Below are 18,300 nucleotides of genomic sequence, written 5' to 3'. Positions count from 1 at the left end.
AATCTCAATGATGTGCCTAAGAGACAGGATGCTACCTGAGGCCTACCTGTCCATATACATAGGCTATGAAAAATGTAAGAAACAGGGACTGCGCCAGTCCCATCATTCATTTTATAGTTACTCATTTGTTCAGTCATCAATAGGGGTCTGAAACAGATTACTGAGCCCAATAAGGATCACAGCTATATCTGAGTTTACATTTCGATACACATATCGAATGTATGCAATAAAAATTATTTTAAAAAGAATTAATAAACTTGAAGGAGGGTAGGAAGGGATATATGGGATGGTTTTGAGGGAGAAGGGAAGGGAAAAAAAGTTGTAATCTAATTATAATTCCAAAAATTATAAAGATCCATATAGGTAACAAAATCATGTGCTATATATGTGCATAGTCCATATAGGTAATGTAATCGTGTACTATATGTGTGCATAGATAAGCAAGAGGATAGCGTGTGGCGTTTGGAGATGAGAACAACCAAAGCTGAAGACACTTAGGGTAGTGATGCTCCTCACACAGCTCCTATGCCTTAGAGCTTTAAAGGCCTCAAAACCATGTAGAATACTCGCTTTGCAGGTCTTGAAATGTCCCCAAATCTCCCTGTTAAGTTGTCCCAAGCCTGTTGGTGCTTTGTCTGTGGAATGGGGATATAGAACCTGTGATCCAGGAGAGGTGGCAATGAAGACTGAAGTGGATCACGTGCATTAAGTAGGACGCTTAATTCTAACATCTAGGGGCTGGGGATTTAGCCCAGTGGTAGAGCGCTTGCCTAGCAAGTGCAAGGCCCTGGGTTCGGTCCCCAGCTCCAGAAAAAAAGAATTCTAACATCTAAAGTAGCATGCACTCCCATTTTGGAAAATATACATTGACCTGTTTATGATTGACCTACCCTTCTCTCTCTCTCTCTCTCTCTCTCTCTCTCTCTCTCTCTCTCTTTCTCTCTCTCTTTCTTCAGTTTCAGCAATGTGGTCCTAGGTTGACATAGTTTTTCCGAGGGGGTTTCTCCTTAACTGCAGAAGCCCGTACCCATGTGCTTTTTCAAAACAGCACCATTTTAATGATGTTTATAATTCCTTCTAAAGCACTAAAGTATCCTCTTGGCGATTAATAATTCAAAATGCAATAAAACAAAACCAAACAAATGACCAAGTGTAAGACTGCGGCATGAGAAATAAGTCTGAAGATAATGTTGTGTCTGTCCAAATGAAGAAAAGCAGCACAGGGTTTCCAGGCAAAGCACTGGGGTGTACAGTTAAAGATCTAGTGTCTAGTCAAGAATGGCAGTAGACATTTTTTCTCCTCCCTAGAAAAACCTAATTATATTGCTATTAAATCATTTGTCTGATGGCTTATTGAGAATGGCTTCCCAGCAGCTGCTTTCTATCCTGCTCTTTCTACAACCGACTAGTTCCTTTTTCCTTGCTGTCACCCTGAGAGGTGGATTTAATCAGTGCCAATTCACGGTTCTCTTTCCGACCCCATCCACTGGATCCTCTATGGCTTTTCACTGGAAGCCCCTGCAATTTAAAGAGAGAACAAGGATGCCCCCACTTCCTCCTCTCTTTCATCACATGCAATGGGAACGGCTTTAGAGAGGACATGCTTTTGCTTTTGCCCACTAATTACATTTCCAAAGAGCAAGGAATGAAAATGCATTTGGTCTAGAAGGTGTACGTGATAAACTCCGAGTAATAAACTCCTTCAACCGAAGGAGTGAAGTTTTGAGTAAAGGAATCGACTATCTCACCTCGCCGAATCATTGACTGCGAGCTCTGAGAAGCAGAACTGGTGAATGGAAAGTGAATGCACTTTTACATGGCTGTGGCTTCTCGGCCGTGTGGCATCGCACCCTCTGAACTCTAAGTTCTCTACACACCTCTCCGTGCATGCTGTATCCTAAAGAAAAGTGATAAATCATCCTTAAAGATCTTTAGGAACTTAAATGCCGGGGTGCTTGCAAGATTCATGGAAGGAAGGTAACATTTCCAGGTTCTCTCCAGATCCGTGATAACATATTTTATTACATTTCCTTGATCCATCACTGCCAATGTTCCAAATTAAAGAATATTTGAAAGTGAGGAGCCCGAACGTCTTTCATCTTAATCAAATGTTTTAATCAAGAATTAAGGCGCTCCGTGATATGTGTGTCACTAACGGATTAGCATGGGAAGCAGATGCTCTCACCCTTTCTCCTCCTTCCTTCTGGTTTCTGTTTATGATCAGGAACCGAAACCTTTGTAGAACAAATATTCACTGGAAATATAGAATATTAAGAACCGAGTCCACGGCGTATTTACTGTGAGGACCAGCAATGACTGTCATTCAACTGAACCCTTAGAAGTTTCAATGTTTCTCTCACACAAAGGAAACTGGAAAAAAAAATCATTAAACACCAGTACTCGTCCATTTTGTTCATTACATTCAGTCGAATTTATCATTTGCTGCCTTGTGACTGAAGTTCAATTGAGACAGAATGATATAAAGTGATCTTCACGTATGGCTATCTGCATAAAGCAGACGTGGGTGTTGTTCACACGCATTAACTCTTTTGGAGTGATTCTGTTCCTCAGAACACCGCGATCATTCTTTAAGACTGGCATTATTAAAAATGAGAGAAGCCATTATATGTAGTTATGAAAAGACTCAGAAATTCTGTGAAAACGCCCAGAGTGTCAACAATGACTGCCTATCAGAATATTAATGCTATCTGCTTACTTAAAAAAACTAATAAACGTAAATTATAGGAAACAGTTGTAAAATACATTGTTAAATGGGTGCGGCTCAGGGACAGGATGTTTGCCTTGTATTCTTGAAGTCCTAGGTTCTACTCTGCTACAAAGAATAGAGTTTTTTAAAAAAAAATATAGAGGTCAAAACTGGAAGAATATTCTGGGGAGAAGGCCTAGTGGGAAATGTGTACTGGACAAACATGGAGGCCCGAGTATGAGTGGAGGTTGAGGTAGCACAGGACTGTAGTCAGGGTACTGGCAGGCAGGACAAAGGAAGACCCAGGGGTTCTCTAATCAGTGAGAGATCCTCTCTCAAAACTCATGGTGGACGGCAACTAAGGAAAATACCAAATACCTGTCTCTGGCCTTCACAGGCACACGCATTTACACAGGCGTATATATACCACAGGAAAAGGAAAAGAAACCTCCTAAATGAACCCACCGGGATCAATTCTGTCTTAGAGTCAGGTAAATAAAAAAGTAAGTAATTAAAAATCAAGATATAATTTTCTTTTTTAAAAAAAATATCACTTTAACATTAAAACCTCTTCTCTGCCTAACAGTCTATCTATAATGATTCATGTAAATGTATGGTGCAATCATCTACACAACATAATTTTTTTTTTTGGTTCTTTTTTTCGGAGCTGGGGACCGAACCCAGGGCCTTGTGCTTCCTAGGCAAGCGCTCTACCACTGAGCTAAATCCCCAGCCCCCATACTTTTTAAAGCTATGGGTTTGAGCAGGGTTTTTTATTTGTGTGTGTGTGTGTTACATTATAATTTAATGTTAACCACACACTTGATCGCATGATAATGAGTCATACAGATATTGAAATGACGCACCGAACTTCCCTTTGCAGTCTAAAAGTGTATGCACAATTATGTTATCTGACCAGATGTCTCTAATGCGTATCGTGATTAAGTCTGCATGGTTGGACATTCTGTTCTCTTGGGTTGAGGAAAACATAAATAGCGAGAAAAAGAACCCAGTTATCAGTGTGCCTTTTACATTTCATTTCATGGGCAAGGGTCCATTGTATTTAAGTCATCTCTTTATATTGTGCTTCATGGTTTTTATTTAATTGTTTAGGTATCTGGGAAGAGAAAAAGTCTATCTGCGAGTCAAAGTTAGCAGCGAAGCAAGTGTTGCAAGATTAAATAATTTATGCTTTAAAGCACGATGATTAATGCAACTTGGCTTGTTTTTGTTGACCTCTGGATAAACAAAGGTCATGTTTAGCATTTATTGTTGACAAGAGAAGTCTGGCATTTAGGAGGGAAAAAAAACGATTGTTAAAGGATGGGAAAAGTGTTGTAATTTCAAACAAATATTTTGTGTAACAGTAACCAACATAGAGGGTTAGCTGAAGGACCTATATGCATAATAGGGGATACTTAAAAGAATGAAAGTGAAGGGATAAGGAAGGTCTGTCTCCCTCTGCATACTTGGCTTATACCAAGGTGCAAGGATGCTGTGATGAATCTGTGGGCCATGAAGACACCTAGGCAGAAGGCAGAAGCAGCGTACTCCTTCCCACCACCAGGTTTCTGCCTCACTCTGCTAAGCATCCCTGCTAGGCTCCTAACACACACAAGGTCGCACTACTCTCCCTCCCAAGGCCCGCTCTGATGTGTGCACTGTCAATATTCTTTTTACTTAAGGTGCTTTCTGTCCACCTTCCTCACAGGAGAGTGGGTTTCCAGAGAGCAGAGCACTGCCTGTGGCTTCAGAGTAGCACCTGACATAGAGCGACCTGACCGTAACAGTACTGAACCAGAGAATGTAACAAGGCAGGAGAGGGAAGGCAGAGGGGACAAGGAGGTAAACAAGCGCCACATTGGAAAGGCCAGGGTTACACAGCAATGAACCACCAGATCAGGCCTCACTCAGAATGGCCAATCCTTTCACCGTACCTCATCAAAATGCTTAAAATGAACATTCTGGAAGGATGATGACTGCCATATAACCTTCACATTGCAAAAGCTTGTCAGGCTGATGACCAGCCTGACAACTTTAACGAGATGTAGACGAGATTTATCTACATTTTTATCTCAACGAAAAAGCAAAACAACAAAACCCAAACCCTAAGCCATGTAACGGGGACTGTAGTCCTGGAGCCAGCTTCAAGTAGGAAGCTTTTCAGGACGAAATATTAAAATCACTTATAACCATATTTCCAAGAAAGAGATTGTGATTATATAGCACAATGTCTAATTTTTGTCTTGAGAATGTACTGTCTTCTCAAATATCACTATTAATGTGCATTTTCTTATTTTTTTCCTGCTGCTATATATAAATTTCATTTCCTAGGCAAAAGATAACTCACAAACATTGAAAAGACATATTATTCTCCTTGACTAGAAACACATATTTGTCCATTGTTGATTTTTTAATATTTATTTATTTAACCTATGTGGTACACATTCCCCGTAGTCAGACACACCAGAAAAGGGCATCGGATGCCTCTATAGTGGCCCTGATCCCCCGTGAGGTGGCTGGGAATTGAACTCGGGATCTGTGGAAGAGCTGCTCTCCAGTCAATCCATTCATCATTTTTTAAAGTCATGTTTTGAAACAAATACTGGATATATTTCTGAATGTGAAAGACACAACCTGCTCTCTCAAGCACTAAAGAAAGCATATAGCAATTTCCACGGCCTCTCATCCTTTCTTTGGAACCAGTACCACTCAAAATTCTGAAATTTAAATGGAATAATGGAGGAGCTATTTATGCTACTGTCTGACAGAATTTGAATATTTTAATTGCGTGCCATGTACGCCGTACCTTACAGGCTAAAAGTATAATGTCATGAGCCTCATTATTCAAATTGTGTATGCGGAACCATTTTTTCCTGAAATACTGTGACACACGCAAGGGATCATTGCTCTAAGTAGTACTGCCCAGCAAAACCCAACTGCATTTTGGCATTACAATTCCTTCCAGATTTGGGGATGAGGGAGTCCTTCCAGGTTTACTACATTATTGTGTCATATTTCAATGTGTGAACCATACGAAGAGAGTATTTGAACTTAAGAAAATTACAAATGCTCATGCCCATAAAGAATGGTCTTTGCAATAATAACACTGAATCGATTCCAGTAACAACTGCTGTTTTTCTCCCAGCTGATAACAGCCACAATTATGCCAGATATATTCTTTAATGAGGCAACAGATAAGTAAATTTTGTTAAGGGTTCCTGAATTGTGTCTTTAATACCCAGAAGGTGATTGGCTATTGCTTGGCTTTACGTGTTCACCGAGGTCAATATGCACAACATTGAAATGAGAGAGTACCTTCAACATGACTCAATGTACGCCTTAGAAACCTCAAAGCTATCATTCCTCTAGCGCGTGTGCGTGCCTGCCTGCATGTGTGTGTGTGTGTGTGTGTGTATGTCTGTGTGTCTCTGTGTGTGTGTGTCTGTGTGTGTATGTGTGTGTGTCTGTGTGTGTGTATGTGTCTGTGTGTGTCTCTGTGTGTGTGTGGGTATCTGTGTGTGTGTGTCTCTGTGTGTGTATGTGTGTGTGTCTGTGTGTGTATGTGTGTGTGTCTGTGTGTGTATGTGTGTGTCTGTGTGTGGGTGTGTATTGTGTGTGTGTCTGTGTGTGTATGTATGTGTGTATATCTGTGTGTATGTGTGTATGTCTGTGTGTGGGTGTGTATTGTGTGTGTGTCTGTGTGTGTATGTATGTGTGTATATCTGTGTGTATGTGTGTATGTCTGTGTGTGTGTCTGTGTGTGTGTGTCTGTGTGTGTCTGTGTGTATGTGTGTGTGTATCTGTGTGTGTATGTGTGTGTCTGTGACTGTGTGTGTATGTGTGTGTCTGTGTGTCTGTGACTGTGTGTGTGTGTGTCTGTGTCTGTGTGTCTGTGTGTGTATGTGTGTGTGTCTGTGTGTGTGTCTGTGTGTCTGTGTGTGTGTATGTGTGTGTGTCTGTGTGTGTGTGTGTATAGGAATGCCTTAGAAATTGCATGCTGCCATACAATTCAAGATGCTGGTTATTAATGCTGTAGCCAATGATGGTTAAAATGTAATACCTGTAACTGATTTTAACCCTGCATCGTGAGCCGTGAGGACCACAGGAGAAGATTTAAAGATTGAAAATGAACAGAGATGTTCTCTCTGCACTTGTCTTCTGTGTGCAGAAGGTACACCTTTAAACCCTGGAGTGAGGGTTTCTGCATGCCTGGCTTGTAATTGCCTGCTAACTCATCCCTTTGCTTTTGCCCTTGCCACCTTATAATCTGTTCTCAATGCATGGAGCTCACACTAAGCCTTTTAAAGGATAAAAATGTGCGGGTCATTCCTCTGCTTCCCCTTCCTCTGCGGCTTCTCCCCTCCTGCAGACTAAAAGCCTTGGCTCTTACACGGACCTGCCACACACCACCATGTTGGCTTCTCCACTCTGCCCTACCTTGGGGACTTTGCTTCTCTCCACGTTTCTCTTGTGCATTCTCTTCCAGGCACAACAGCCTTGCCCTCTGGATATGGCAGGCTCCCCCTATGGGGACTTTGCATTTGCCCGCCACAATCTTCCTGTGTCTTCAAATGGTTTCCTCTTTTGCTTCAAGTCTTTGTTCCGCTGCTACCTCTTCAGAAAATTTTCTTCAGCCTCATTATTTCTGTAAGTCAGACACTCTCTAAGCTATTTCCATCTTCCCTGTGAACCTCTAACTTCTAATTCTGTATTCTCTAAACTCTCTAATATTCACTAGCACTTCCTTAGCATAGTTAATTTTTACTATGAATGTGATGAGAGCAGGGATACCGCGTTGAAGGCTGTACCCCAGCCCCTGGCACTGCGCCTGTCGAACAAACCAGCATCCAGAGGCATTTGTTAAAAGATAAACTGCTCTGATGTCACACGCATGCACACAAACAAGAGTTCTATAAATTACAAGGCTATAGCCAGTTTCTTCGTGTTTGGTATTAAGGGCCAGGTTAAAGTTTCTAAAAGTAAAAACTTGAAAGGCATGATAAATAAAAGGTGATATTTCTTTTCTCTTTAAAGAAAAGTTCAGCGCAAAACAAGACGAACTAACTCATGCCTAATGTAGCAATCGTTTGGCTGTGAGCTCCTGAATTTCTGACATACTCCTCACGCTTTTTGTTTAGTCCACTATCAACATCAGCTGAGGAAACACACTTAAACCCAACTGCGGTTAAAATGGTAAAAGTCCCCCCCCAAATCACATCAATTATATCCATCTTTGATTCTCCTCTACAAGGAATGAAGATTACAGAAAGCAAACAAGATATCCTAGTGTCCTGGATTTTGTTCTTGTAAACACATAAAAAACAAATTCCCCAGTTAGCTATTATTCTGTCATAGTTTATTGAACGATCACAAACAGCTCAGGATGAGATCTGTTCTTAGGACATCTGGCCCTGGAGACACAAAGTTCAGCCATCCTCATTTTGTGAATTCTAGAATAGTCTTACTTGAACGTGATAAAGCTATGTTTTCAGATGTCTTTCAAGTCTTTTTACCAATGCACCAAATAAGTTTTAAGAAATGCAATTTCTCTTAAAAAATAGAAAAAAAACTCACAATTTTTTTATTTTTCTTTTAGATTCAGCTATAAAGTGATTATGCCGATTGAATCCTAGTGTTACAGATACTGGCATGCTATTTTATTCCAGAGCCCTATGACGACAGAAAAGTCCTGTGTTCAATCACATGGAATGGGACCCCCCAACACATTCTTTCCCACTCCTCACATCCTGTAGCTCTGATAATCCTCATGCAACAAGTTCTTTAACTGTTTCATGATCATCCAAATGTTTCTGGGAGAGCTTGCTGCATCGGGAAGCATCAATGAATAAATGATAATAATAAAAAAGCCAATTGATTTAATGAGAAAATCCTGTTTTTATTTTTTTTTTTCCGGAGCTGGGGACCGAACCCAGGGCCTTGCGCTTCCTAGGCAAGCGCTCTACCACTGAGCTAAATCCCCAACCCCAAATCCTGTTTTTATAATTATCTCTGCACCCGCCCCCCCAGAAAAGAAAGAAAAAATGTAAATAACAGAAAACAGAGATGGTACTGGCCATCATCTTCAGATTGCCCTCATCCAGTATTTTGTAAGCAGAAGAGATTCCCATCAGGGACGTGATGTCTACAAAAGGTGCCCCTAGTGTTTCCAGTGTCCCCTCTAACCACTACCCCTCCTTTCAGCTGTCTAATGCTTTGACTGCTTCATGATACTTTCAGGCCTAGAAGTAAATGCCAATCAAGTCTCTCAATCAAAAAAACCCTCCCTTTCTCGAAGGACTCAAGGAGCTGAAGGGGATTGCAACCCCCTAGGAAGAACAACAATATCAACCAACCTGACCACCCAGAGCCCCCAGGGACTAAACCACCAACCCAAGAGTACACATGGAGGGACCAGCTACATGTGTAGCAGAGGATGGCCTTGTTGGGCATCAATGGGAGGGGAAGCCTGTGGTCCTGTGGAGGCTCGATGCCCCAAATAGGGGGATGCTAGAGCTGTGAGGAAAGTGGGTGAGTGGAGAGCAACCTCATAGACTCGAAGGGGAGGGGGAATAGGATGGGGTGTAATAAAATGTAATTGAAATGTAAATAAAATAGCCAATAAAAAGTTTTCCTCTTTCTCTGTCTACTAATACCGTTTGAACAGAAATGATCTCTACATTATAGGTTAAAGAAAAGCACTACTTTGAGTGAGATCAGGCAGTTCTGGTTTTAACCTGTTCAAAATGGCAGCGTCTCGAAGAGAAGACTTAAAACCAGGACTGTTTGAGCCAAAGGCAAGTTTCCTGGCTGCTTAGCTTTCCCGTGCTCCGTTCTGGCTGAGGCTAGTTATGAGTTTTATACAACACTCCACGGACCTTGTTGGGATCAATCCCTCCAGCGAATTTCTTTCAGGATACATGCAACTGCAGAATTAAAGCTAGAGCCCGAGAATCTAAGGAAACAAAGGTTCAGTTTGGGAGGACAGACAGTGCGAGCCTCCTGAAACCACACTGGAATGGCCCAGCCTTGCTCAAACAATGGTGCCATTACAGTTGTGTTGGTTTTAAGGAACAGTAGCTCAAACATTTCGCATTCTGCTTGTTTAGCGAGAAATCATTGTGTATCCTGATAGCTAATGTCTATGGGCACGCGAAGAAGGACCTAAAAGTTTCTAGCCACTGTGAAATTTGGACATTTCACAAATGTTCTCATTCAAACAGATCACACTGGACGGGAGAATTGAAAACAATGATTACGGGACTGTCTTGAAATCGTGGGTTCAACAGCAAGAAGAACTTGGGGACCCCAGCTTACCAAGACAGTTGTGATGTGTGGGCGATGGACGGGCGGTACGGAAGGGAGTGCATCACTGTGAGAGAGAGAGTGGAGACACCTCTGCCTATAGAGAAAGCCTCCAAACACTGAGACAGATACCATCAAGTTCACTTAGCTTCTTAACATACGTTAGCAAGTGTAGCACATTAGCATAGTGGTAAATTTATTTTTAGTCAATGTGAATGCTATATGGGGAAAGAGTTAACATAGTTGTTAGATATTTACTGTGTGCCAACAGCACCACCCAGGGAAATATGCAAGCTATTTCCTTTGGGCTTAAAAACCGTGAGTTATTGTTATACTATTCCTAACCCCACAGTAGAAGCAATCACTCGTAGCTATTGATAAACATATTTTACACATACACACCAATATGCGACTGTTTTGGCATTTACCTATAAATAATTCAAGCTATTTCCCCCAAAGATTTCACCCCCAGATGAAAAGTACCTTTAAAAGCGCTGATAGCATATTTTGGGGATCAAAAGTGAAATAATGAAGGGCCATACAAAAGATGCCCATATGAATCTACACTTCTCTTTTGCACACCTTTTCTGTGGTTTCAATATTGAATAATAAGCATGTTACTTTGAATGAGGTAATTCTCATTTTCTTCGCATGTAATAAAAATGTCAAAGTCTCAAATGTTCATGACTGTATAGTGGATTACAATGTTATCGAATGCATCCAACATGGAGGTTTTTATGAGTATTATAATAAAATGGCTAGGAGAACTGAGAATAAGATAAGAAATTTAAAGAAAGCAAGTTCTGGCAGGTAGGATATCCCAATGGGTAAAGGTACCTGCTACCAAGCCTGATGACCCTAGTATGATGCCCAGGATCCATGATGCACGGACATAACCTCGTGCAACTTGTCCTCTGACCTCCACACACTCACCGTGACACATGTGAACACACACAAACACACATCAATAAAATACAAATATTTTAAAAGAAATCTAGCTTCTAGTACAGGGTCTGCCACAAATTGGCTATGCAACTTTGGTAAATTCGAAAAGTGTCAAATCTTTAGAGTTCAATGGCCAAAAATGCCCCACACTCTCGTCTTACATTTTCTGGAAACCCAAGGCCTTATGGTCTAGAGCACTGAGCCACAGCCCCTAAATTTTTATTAATAGAGGTGACAAGGGAGTTGAGACTTACCCATTTCTGGATTTATAGCATAACTGCTATGAACTTCAAATTTTCAACAGACTAAGAAGGTTGGCTTTTGAGTTACTATGATAACCACGAAGAAAACAAAAACAAACAAACAAAAACAAAAACAAACAAAGAGAAAAAAACCCCAAACTGCAACACTTTCTACCTCCTAAGTAAAGGCCAAAATCAGGAGCCTCCTATGTGATAGAAACATCCCTGTAACATCTGCAAGACTCCTTCAGATCCTTCGTGTCTCAAGAAGAGAGTCTTTAATTTGGGGCGCACAGTGTTAACTAAGAAGCAGGTACACCTTAGCGATAGAGACAGCACACCCAAGGCCATGAACCTACAGGACCCTGCTGATATCAAGTCACAAATGACAGTGTCATTTGGTTCACATTATTTAAATACTCTGTATGAAAGTGAATCTAACCTCAAATGTTATAGCATCTCCTACAGAACGCACAGACACTGATATTCTACAACCAAAACTTAAGACGTCATCGCCTTATCAAAGGAATTCCAAGTCCGAAGCTCGTCTCTGAAGAGCGGTAAAAGTGCACAGATGGCTGGTCCTGAATTATTTATCTAAACAAAAGCTCTCAAAAGTCCAAGGAGGTGCCCAGCCACTGCAGCGGTGAGGTACCATGTTCTGCAAACACTGTCGAGGTCTGCCCTGTGACAACGTAACCCACAAACCACCAAATATCAGGTCTGTGGAAAAGCCACACCCACCAAGAAAGAAACCACTTATAATGGAAGGACTCCAGTGTCACCAGAGAAGACACAAAAAGATCGTGCTGTCTTCATAAGAAAAGTGAAGACAAGATACAAATAGTTGGAATATTCGAAATATTTAACAACTGTAATAGTGGTATTAAAGAGTCAGAATGAAGTCCAACCCTAAAACAAAGGCAGCCACATCAGGGTATAGAACCTGAACACCCTCCCTCATCAGAGATGGAAATGCTTACCTTGAAGAACGGGGCTAGAAGAAATCTCTACACACTACGTGGTCAGTACAACATCAATAGCTTTCCCTAGTGTGCTGCCAAGGCTCAAAAGAGGGACTGTCTCTTTTTTTTTTTTTCTGGATTCTGGGATTTCTAAAGGAACCAAACACAAGCAGCCTATATAAATTTGATAAAGTTTACACCAAGAGTAACTTTACACAATTAACATTTTTCTAAAGCCCAAAAATATTTACTTGCTTTTGGTACCTTTATTTAAATATTACTAATTAAAGACTCCACAAATGACACATTCATATTAACATTTTTTTCCAGTTTTAGTCCCTTTTTCTATGGTTTTGGAGCTTTATTTCAATAAAAACCCATGCACATAGCCATCTACTGTTTCCTTGCTGTGTCACTCGGCATTGGGATTGGCTCCGATGGCTGACTTTTGCCGTTTGTAATCTCAGAACTCCAAGACGTGTTGTATATCCACAGCACTTCCAGCCCTTTGATGCTGTGGGCCAGAAATTTCCAGAAGCCACTAGGTAGCACGGTGCTTGGTTTTCTTGTTGCTTCAGTAACTGACAGGTATCAGGATCCAGCCCTTGAGTTTTCTCCCTACCCAGTTCTGCATACTTGACGGTTTCCACCAGCATGGATTTGTTTTGACATAGGGGGTTTGACTGTTACCCACAGAGGCTGGAGAGCATCCATAATGCCACAAAAGAGATGTTTGACCAAGGGACAAGACTGTTTTGGTATCTTTAATTTAACCACTCCTCTGAAGATGGAGAGCCTAGGGAGAGCTCTGTGTGACTCAGCCAAACTTTGGGCTAGAAGCCATCTCTCACATGGCTTGCACATTTACATCACCAACCTCTTAACTCTCCTGAGAACTTCACATGTACTCTTTTAATGGTTACATGGTTTTAAGTCTTTAAAGTAATGCACTGAAGGAAGAGGGTCTCCTCTTCAAATGCAGATGAGTCGGTCACATGTGCTGAGGAGTGTGTGGTGTTTCTTCAGAGGGGACTTAGCTTCATTCATTTTGTTCAAATAAAAAGTGGACAAGCAAATAGCTGGTATTAATAGAGTCACAGAAATGGTCAGGAAGAATTCAGCTAGAAACCCAAACGTTTTCACTTTTCACCTTCCAGGAATGTGGGTGCTAAATTCTATGGAGGACACTCCATGAGATGGACATGACCAGATTATCATCACTGCTATTCAAAAGTGCCAACTATGGACCCATTTTACAGATGAGAATCATGAGAGAGGGTAAGGAATCACTTTGGTCTAGTCAGATAATGAGAAGCAGTTAAGGAAGGTCTCCGGTGCTGAAGCCAGGGTTCTCTAGAGTGTAACTCATAACCTCTATGGCAAAGACATACCAATATTCACAACTATGACCCCAAACTATCAGCATGAGGAAAAAGAATGATGGGGACCTCTTTAGAGAGACTTGAATGAAGTTCTAAAGGAGGGAAAAAAAAGGCAAATTTTACCAACTTGTATTTTAAGTACATATTTATTAGTTCAAGAATGTCAAACAATTCTGACCATTTTCACCTTGTTCCCACAATGAGACCCATACCCCTGTTCTGAAATAATATTCAGCCCTAAAAACAGACAAACAAAAAAACACAAAAAAAAAAAACCCAAAACAAAATAAGACAAAACAAAAACAAAACCACAACATTTCCAGGAAAAATGGATGGACTTAGAAAATATGATAATAAATGTGAACAGACATTTCAGAAAGAAAACTAAAGATATAATATCCCTTGTAGGTAGGTAGATCTTAGCTTATACATATATATCAAATGTATATATGAGCACAGTATGGAGAACGAAGGATGTGAACAGGTATTAGGTAAGGAAGGAAGAATGAATGTATAGGGGATACTTGAGTCATATTAGCGTGTTCTGAATTCTGGTCTGTCATGACACTGATTCCATAATCCCAACACTGTGACGTAGAGGGCCGAAGTAGCTAATTACCAGTTCCTAATGATGAAATGCCCTAGGGAATCTCTGGCCTTCTAACCTAGCAGACGAAATGAAGTACGAGGTCTATGTGCTTTATAAGGAGTGTGATTTTCATATATACATGACATGCACAAGCCCGCCTCTCATTTTAAAACATGAAGCCCTAAGAGGCTCCATGACTTGCTTAAGTGCACGCAGTCCACAATCACACAGTTAATATTGCAAGCCAACTTCCTGGGGCTCCCCATTGAGTACTAATTCCAACACAGCTTGCTGCTGACATGAGAACCTGCCATTGGATTGCTTACACAGGCAGTGACCAGCCAGGTTCCTAAGAAGTCAGGCTGTCTTCTGAATCCATTCCTTCAAACTACTATATTTGATTTGGATAGTAATTCCTTACCTAAAGCTTAAGTTTTTTTAGTTTTAAATCTAAAACTAGTGGCATATAGCAAAGATAATAGCATTACAGAGGTTAACCCCTTTTGTATCTACAGGTAGACTTATCTAAGAAGAAACCATATTCGAAAATTTCCTCTTAGAAATCTTTGCCAAGATGTTTGACTTTAAACCATTAGCCTTATAACTCCTATGTGAGGCAATGGGTTCCCTGAGAGCCCTCCTTTTGCTGTTAACTTACACAGAAGTGTGGGGAGCCGCAGGGAGCCTTAAAGCATCAATGATCAGAGAGCACAAACACTTCCTTACCAGGAGCTGCAGCCATCCAGTCTTCCTCCCCTGTGTCAGTTTGGATTTCATGACCATCTCATCGTCATATGAGCTCCTTGAAGCCTGATGCGGACATGAGGGAGGATATAGCAGCAATATGCTACCCATATGGATTCCAAGACCAAACTATTCATCCATTTTCTGATGCTATAACAAAATACCTCTGGGAGATAGGGAGGGACAAAGGTTCATTTGGTCACCGGAGGCTTGAAACCTACGATGGGGCAACTTGCTGACTTGCCTTGGTCCTTCTGGTTTGACTGCACACTATACCGCATTGTAACCAGTGAGACCACACCCACACGCCAGGACAAGGAAGCCAGGATTCAGAGGTCAAGCCTGCTCAATCTGACCAAGATACAGCTGACCGGGGCCCCACGTATCCCATCTTAGGAATCTTGATAATTACGTAACCACTTTCCACTAGGCTTCACTTACTAAAAGATCCACACTACAACACGACCAGACTTCCAAAACACAAACATGTCTCCCAGCACGTGGCTCTTTAGCAAGGACGCACCGAATTTACCCTGTACCAGAACACGGCAGAGCGATCATTCTAGAAAATGTAAATTTCCTAATTAAAAAAGTTTTCCTTGAGACTAAGCATCATGTGCCTCCAGGGTGACCTTGAATTTGCTACAGAGCTGAGGATGACCTTGACCGTCTCTTCCTCCTGCGTCTGTTTCCCGAGTGTTGGAATTCGAGTTGTGTACCTCGTGCGGACCGAAACCAGGGCTTTGTGAGCACTGGGCATGCCCAGTATCAATTGAGCCTCCGTCCAATCCAACATCTCTTAATTTTAAAATTAAGAATAAATAGACCTTTCTACTACCCTAGGGTTAATTCAGGAACACTGTCACCTGTTTGTCAAATAGCAGAACGGGGGCCGAGCATGACAAGAGATTTAGCATTGTTGAACAGGAATCCTGGAAGCTTTCAAAACCGAACGGATCCAGCAGAACGGAACAATGTGCACAGCAGGAAGAGTAGCCAGATGCCAGCTATCACAGTTATACACAGTACCAATTAATTATATTCAGCTTTCTAATCACCATCAAATATAATGCAAGTGTTGGGGAAATATTTAAAGACAAAAACCTGGCAGTTCTTCATTTAATCTGAGGAGCTTAAATCAGAGAAAAGTTAGCGTCTCAGCAATGACTACAGACAGCAACTCCCGCTTGTACATGCTTGTGTACACGAGGGTGACAAAGGTATTTACCAAGGCAGCATCCATTAGGAAATCCTTGTGAGAAATGCTGGGGGGGGGGGGCGTAAAATAAGGGCAGCTTCTTTATCTCCATGGGAGACGTGTTTGGTTTCATGTAGTATGCTCATAATCTCCCTCTTATTCTTTTAAATATTCATGGATGACGTAGTCTTTGAGTCAACAGAATTAGCATAGAGTATGGTAAGGAGTTAAGAGCCAAGTGAGGTTTTCAATGTTGCTTCCCTAAACTGTCGGCTGGGCTTCTAACCTTTAATACCCAAATGCTTCCCATTGCAGTGCTCACTACAGGGCAATAAAAGTCTGCCAAGTCAATGCTCCATAAGCACACAAAGAATGCTACAGGAATTGGATCAGACAGTAAAAATTTGGGTACTTCTCTCCTAGGAGGAGGAGGTCTGTTGTGGTCAGGTCATTCCCTTATGGGATGTCATTAGCACGCAAGATAAGGCCCTGTTATATAAAGGATTCATGAAAACAGGATATGAACGTCAAGCTTTAGGGACTGCAGGTGGAGGTTCAGTGGAAGAGTGTGTGCTCCACGCAGGAGAAGCCCTAGGTTTAATGTCAGCAATAAAAAAAGACAGCCAGGTATGTGCCTGGACCATACGGGTTTACAGGAAACTTAAATTGTGTCCACCTGCATTCAGAGCTTGAATCTGGGTCACAGGTTCCGTTCTTTTTTATTTTTCTTTTTTGTTTTTTACTAACTCTTTGAGGAAAATGCCCAAGACCGAAAGAGACTGCAGCCGGTTACAAGACCAACCTGAGTTTGTTCTAAGATTATTTACTGTAATTGTTCACCCTGATTGTACTTTGACTGTTACGCCTTCCGGGAATCCGGGTCAGAAACAGGAAGAACTGAATCGTCGGCCCAAGTAAGTAGCTCAGCCTTTCATACCTAATCAACCCCACACACCAAAGTTCTACGAGATGATTACAGACTAAAGATGATTTAATGAAAAATAACAACAACCCTATTTTAAAGATTTGATCCTTTAAAAGTAGGGTTTCATAACACACCACTTAATTGCACTTACGTTTTGTAAAGTAGTTTTCAGTTTCCTTGTAATTCTCTTGCCCGTAACTTACTGAGATAACGTCGGGGTTTCCTGAATCAGCTTTAGGTTCTGCTCACGGGCTCTCCCCTTCACCTTCGAACTTTGCAACTCTGTTTCTGAGGAGTTGGGATTGCTTAGTCTGCACTGTGATCCCACCGTCTTCTGTAGTGGTTTCTTGTAGTCTTGTCCCTCAGCTCTCTCCATAAAATTTCATCTAGGCACAAGAGAACTAATTCCTAAATAGCTAGCTAGAGCTTTCTCCTCGGGTCTTCCTTTCTTTCCTTTGATTCCCCCACCCCCCCAGCCCTCATCATCCAGCCTCTTTTCAACATGGGAAGATTCCATTCTCAAAAGATATGTTTTAAGAGGTTTTTTAATTTTTTTTAAAATACTCACTCTCAGAATAATATGAAATTCTGTAAAAACCCGTCTCAGTTACACACACTTGGAAAACTTTGAACATGACTGACACTGGGAAAAACAGAGGGATATGGTTGGCTGAAGAATGCCTCATTGGCATTTTCTAGTATTATCTTTCAATTACATTGTACACTCAGTGACTGTGGTTTGTGAACGTGTTTAAAAGGCTTTGGGAAATAATTAAAACGGAAATGGTAAATCTGCTACAGTATTTGAAACCTGATTTTGGAATTCAGTTTTTCATAGTCCAGGATCCTTGAAAAAATGAAAGTGAAGCTGGGCTTCTCCTCACACAGCAAAGCCTTACTGCTAATGTCCTCTTAGAGTCATTAATTTACATCTTATAATATAGTATGGCCTCCTGCTGTCCCATACTACAGAATGCAGAATTTGAAATTGGTACATGGCGCCTTAGGAACATAGTTACATCCCTGAATGGTCCGTTCCTGTCCTTTTCATCCTTAGACCTCACATTATCCATAGTTGATTTGTGCTTTACCCAAAACCATTAGACTGGACCGACTTAAATATAGAAAGCAGCTCGTATGAGGCCTCTCTGGGAAGTTTGAAGTTAGGGTTCTAGAACATAAGAGTATAGTTGAACAGGCTGGTGAGCCCCGGCCCTTCCCCTCTCTGCTGGCCTGAATCTTTCCTGTGTGTGCTTACCTGGAAAGTGAGTGGTTTATTTTCCTCAGGGGACCTTGGG

General features: G+C 41.3%; 1 protein-coding gene across 27 annotated transcripts in view; it reads right to left on the bottom strand.

The window, feature by feature from the left end:
- Pam (peptidylglycine alpha-amidating monooxygenase) overlaps positions 1 to 18,300 on the bottom strand; it is a 273,476-nt gene that overhangs the window by 192,954 nt on the left and 62,222 nt on the right. The gene's annotated exons all lie outside the window — the stretch shown is intronic.

The sequence above is a fragment of the Rattus norvegicus genome, chromosome 9, assembly GCF_036323735.1.
Source record: "Rattus norvegicus strain BN/NHsdMcwi chromosome 9, GRCr8, whole genome shotgun sequence".
Taxonomy (NCBI): Eukaryota; Metazoa; Chordata; class Mammalia; order Rodentia; family Muridae; genus Rattus; species Rattus norvegicus.
Note: the sequence above shows the minus strand (reverse complement) of the source record. Positions and strands in the feature narration are given on the sequence as shown.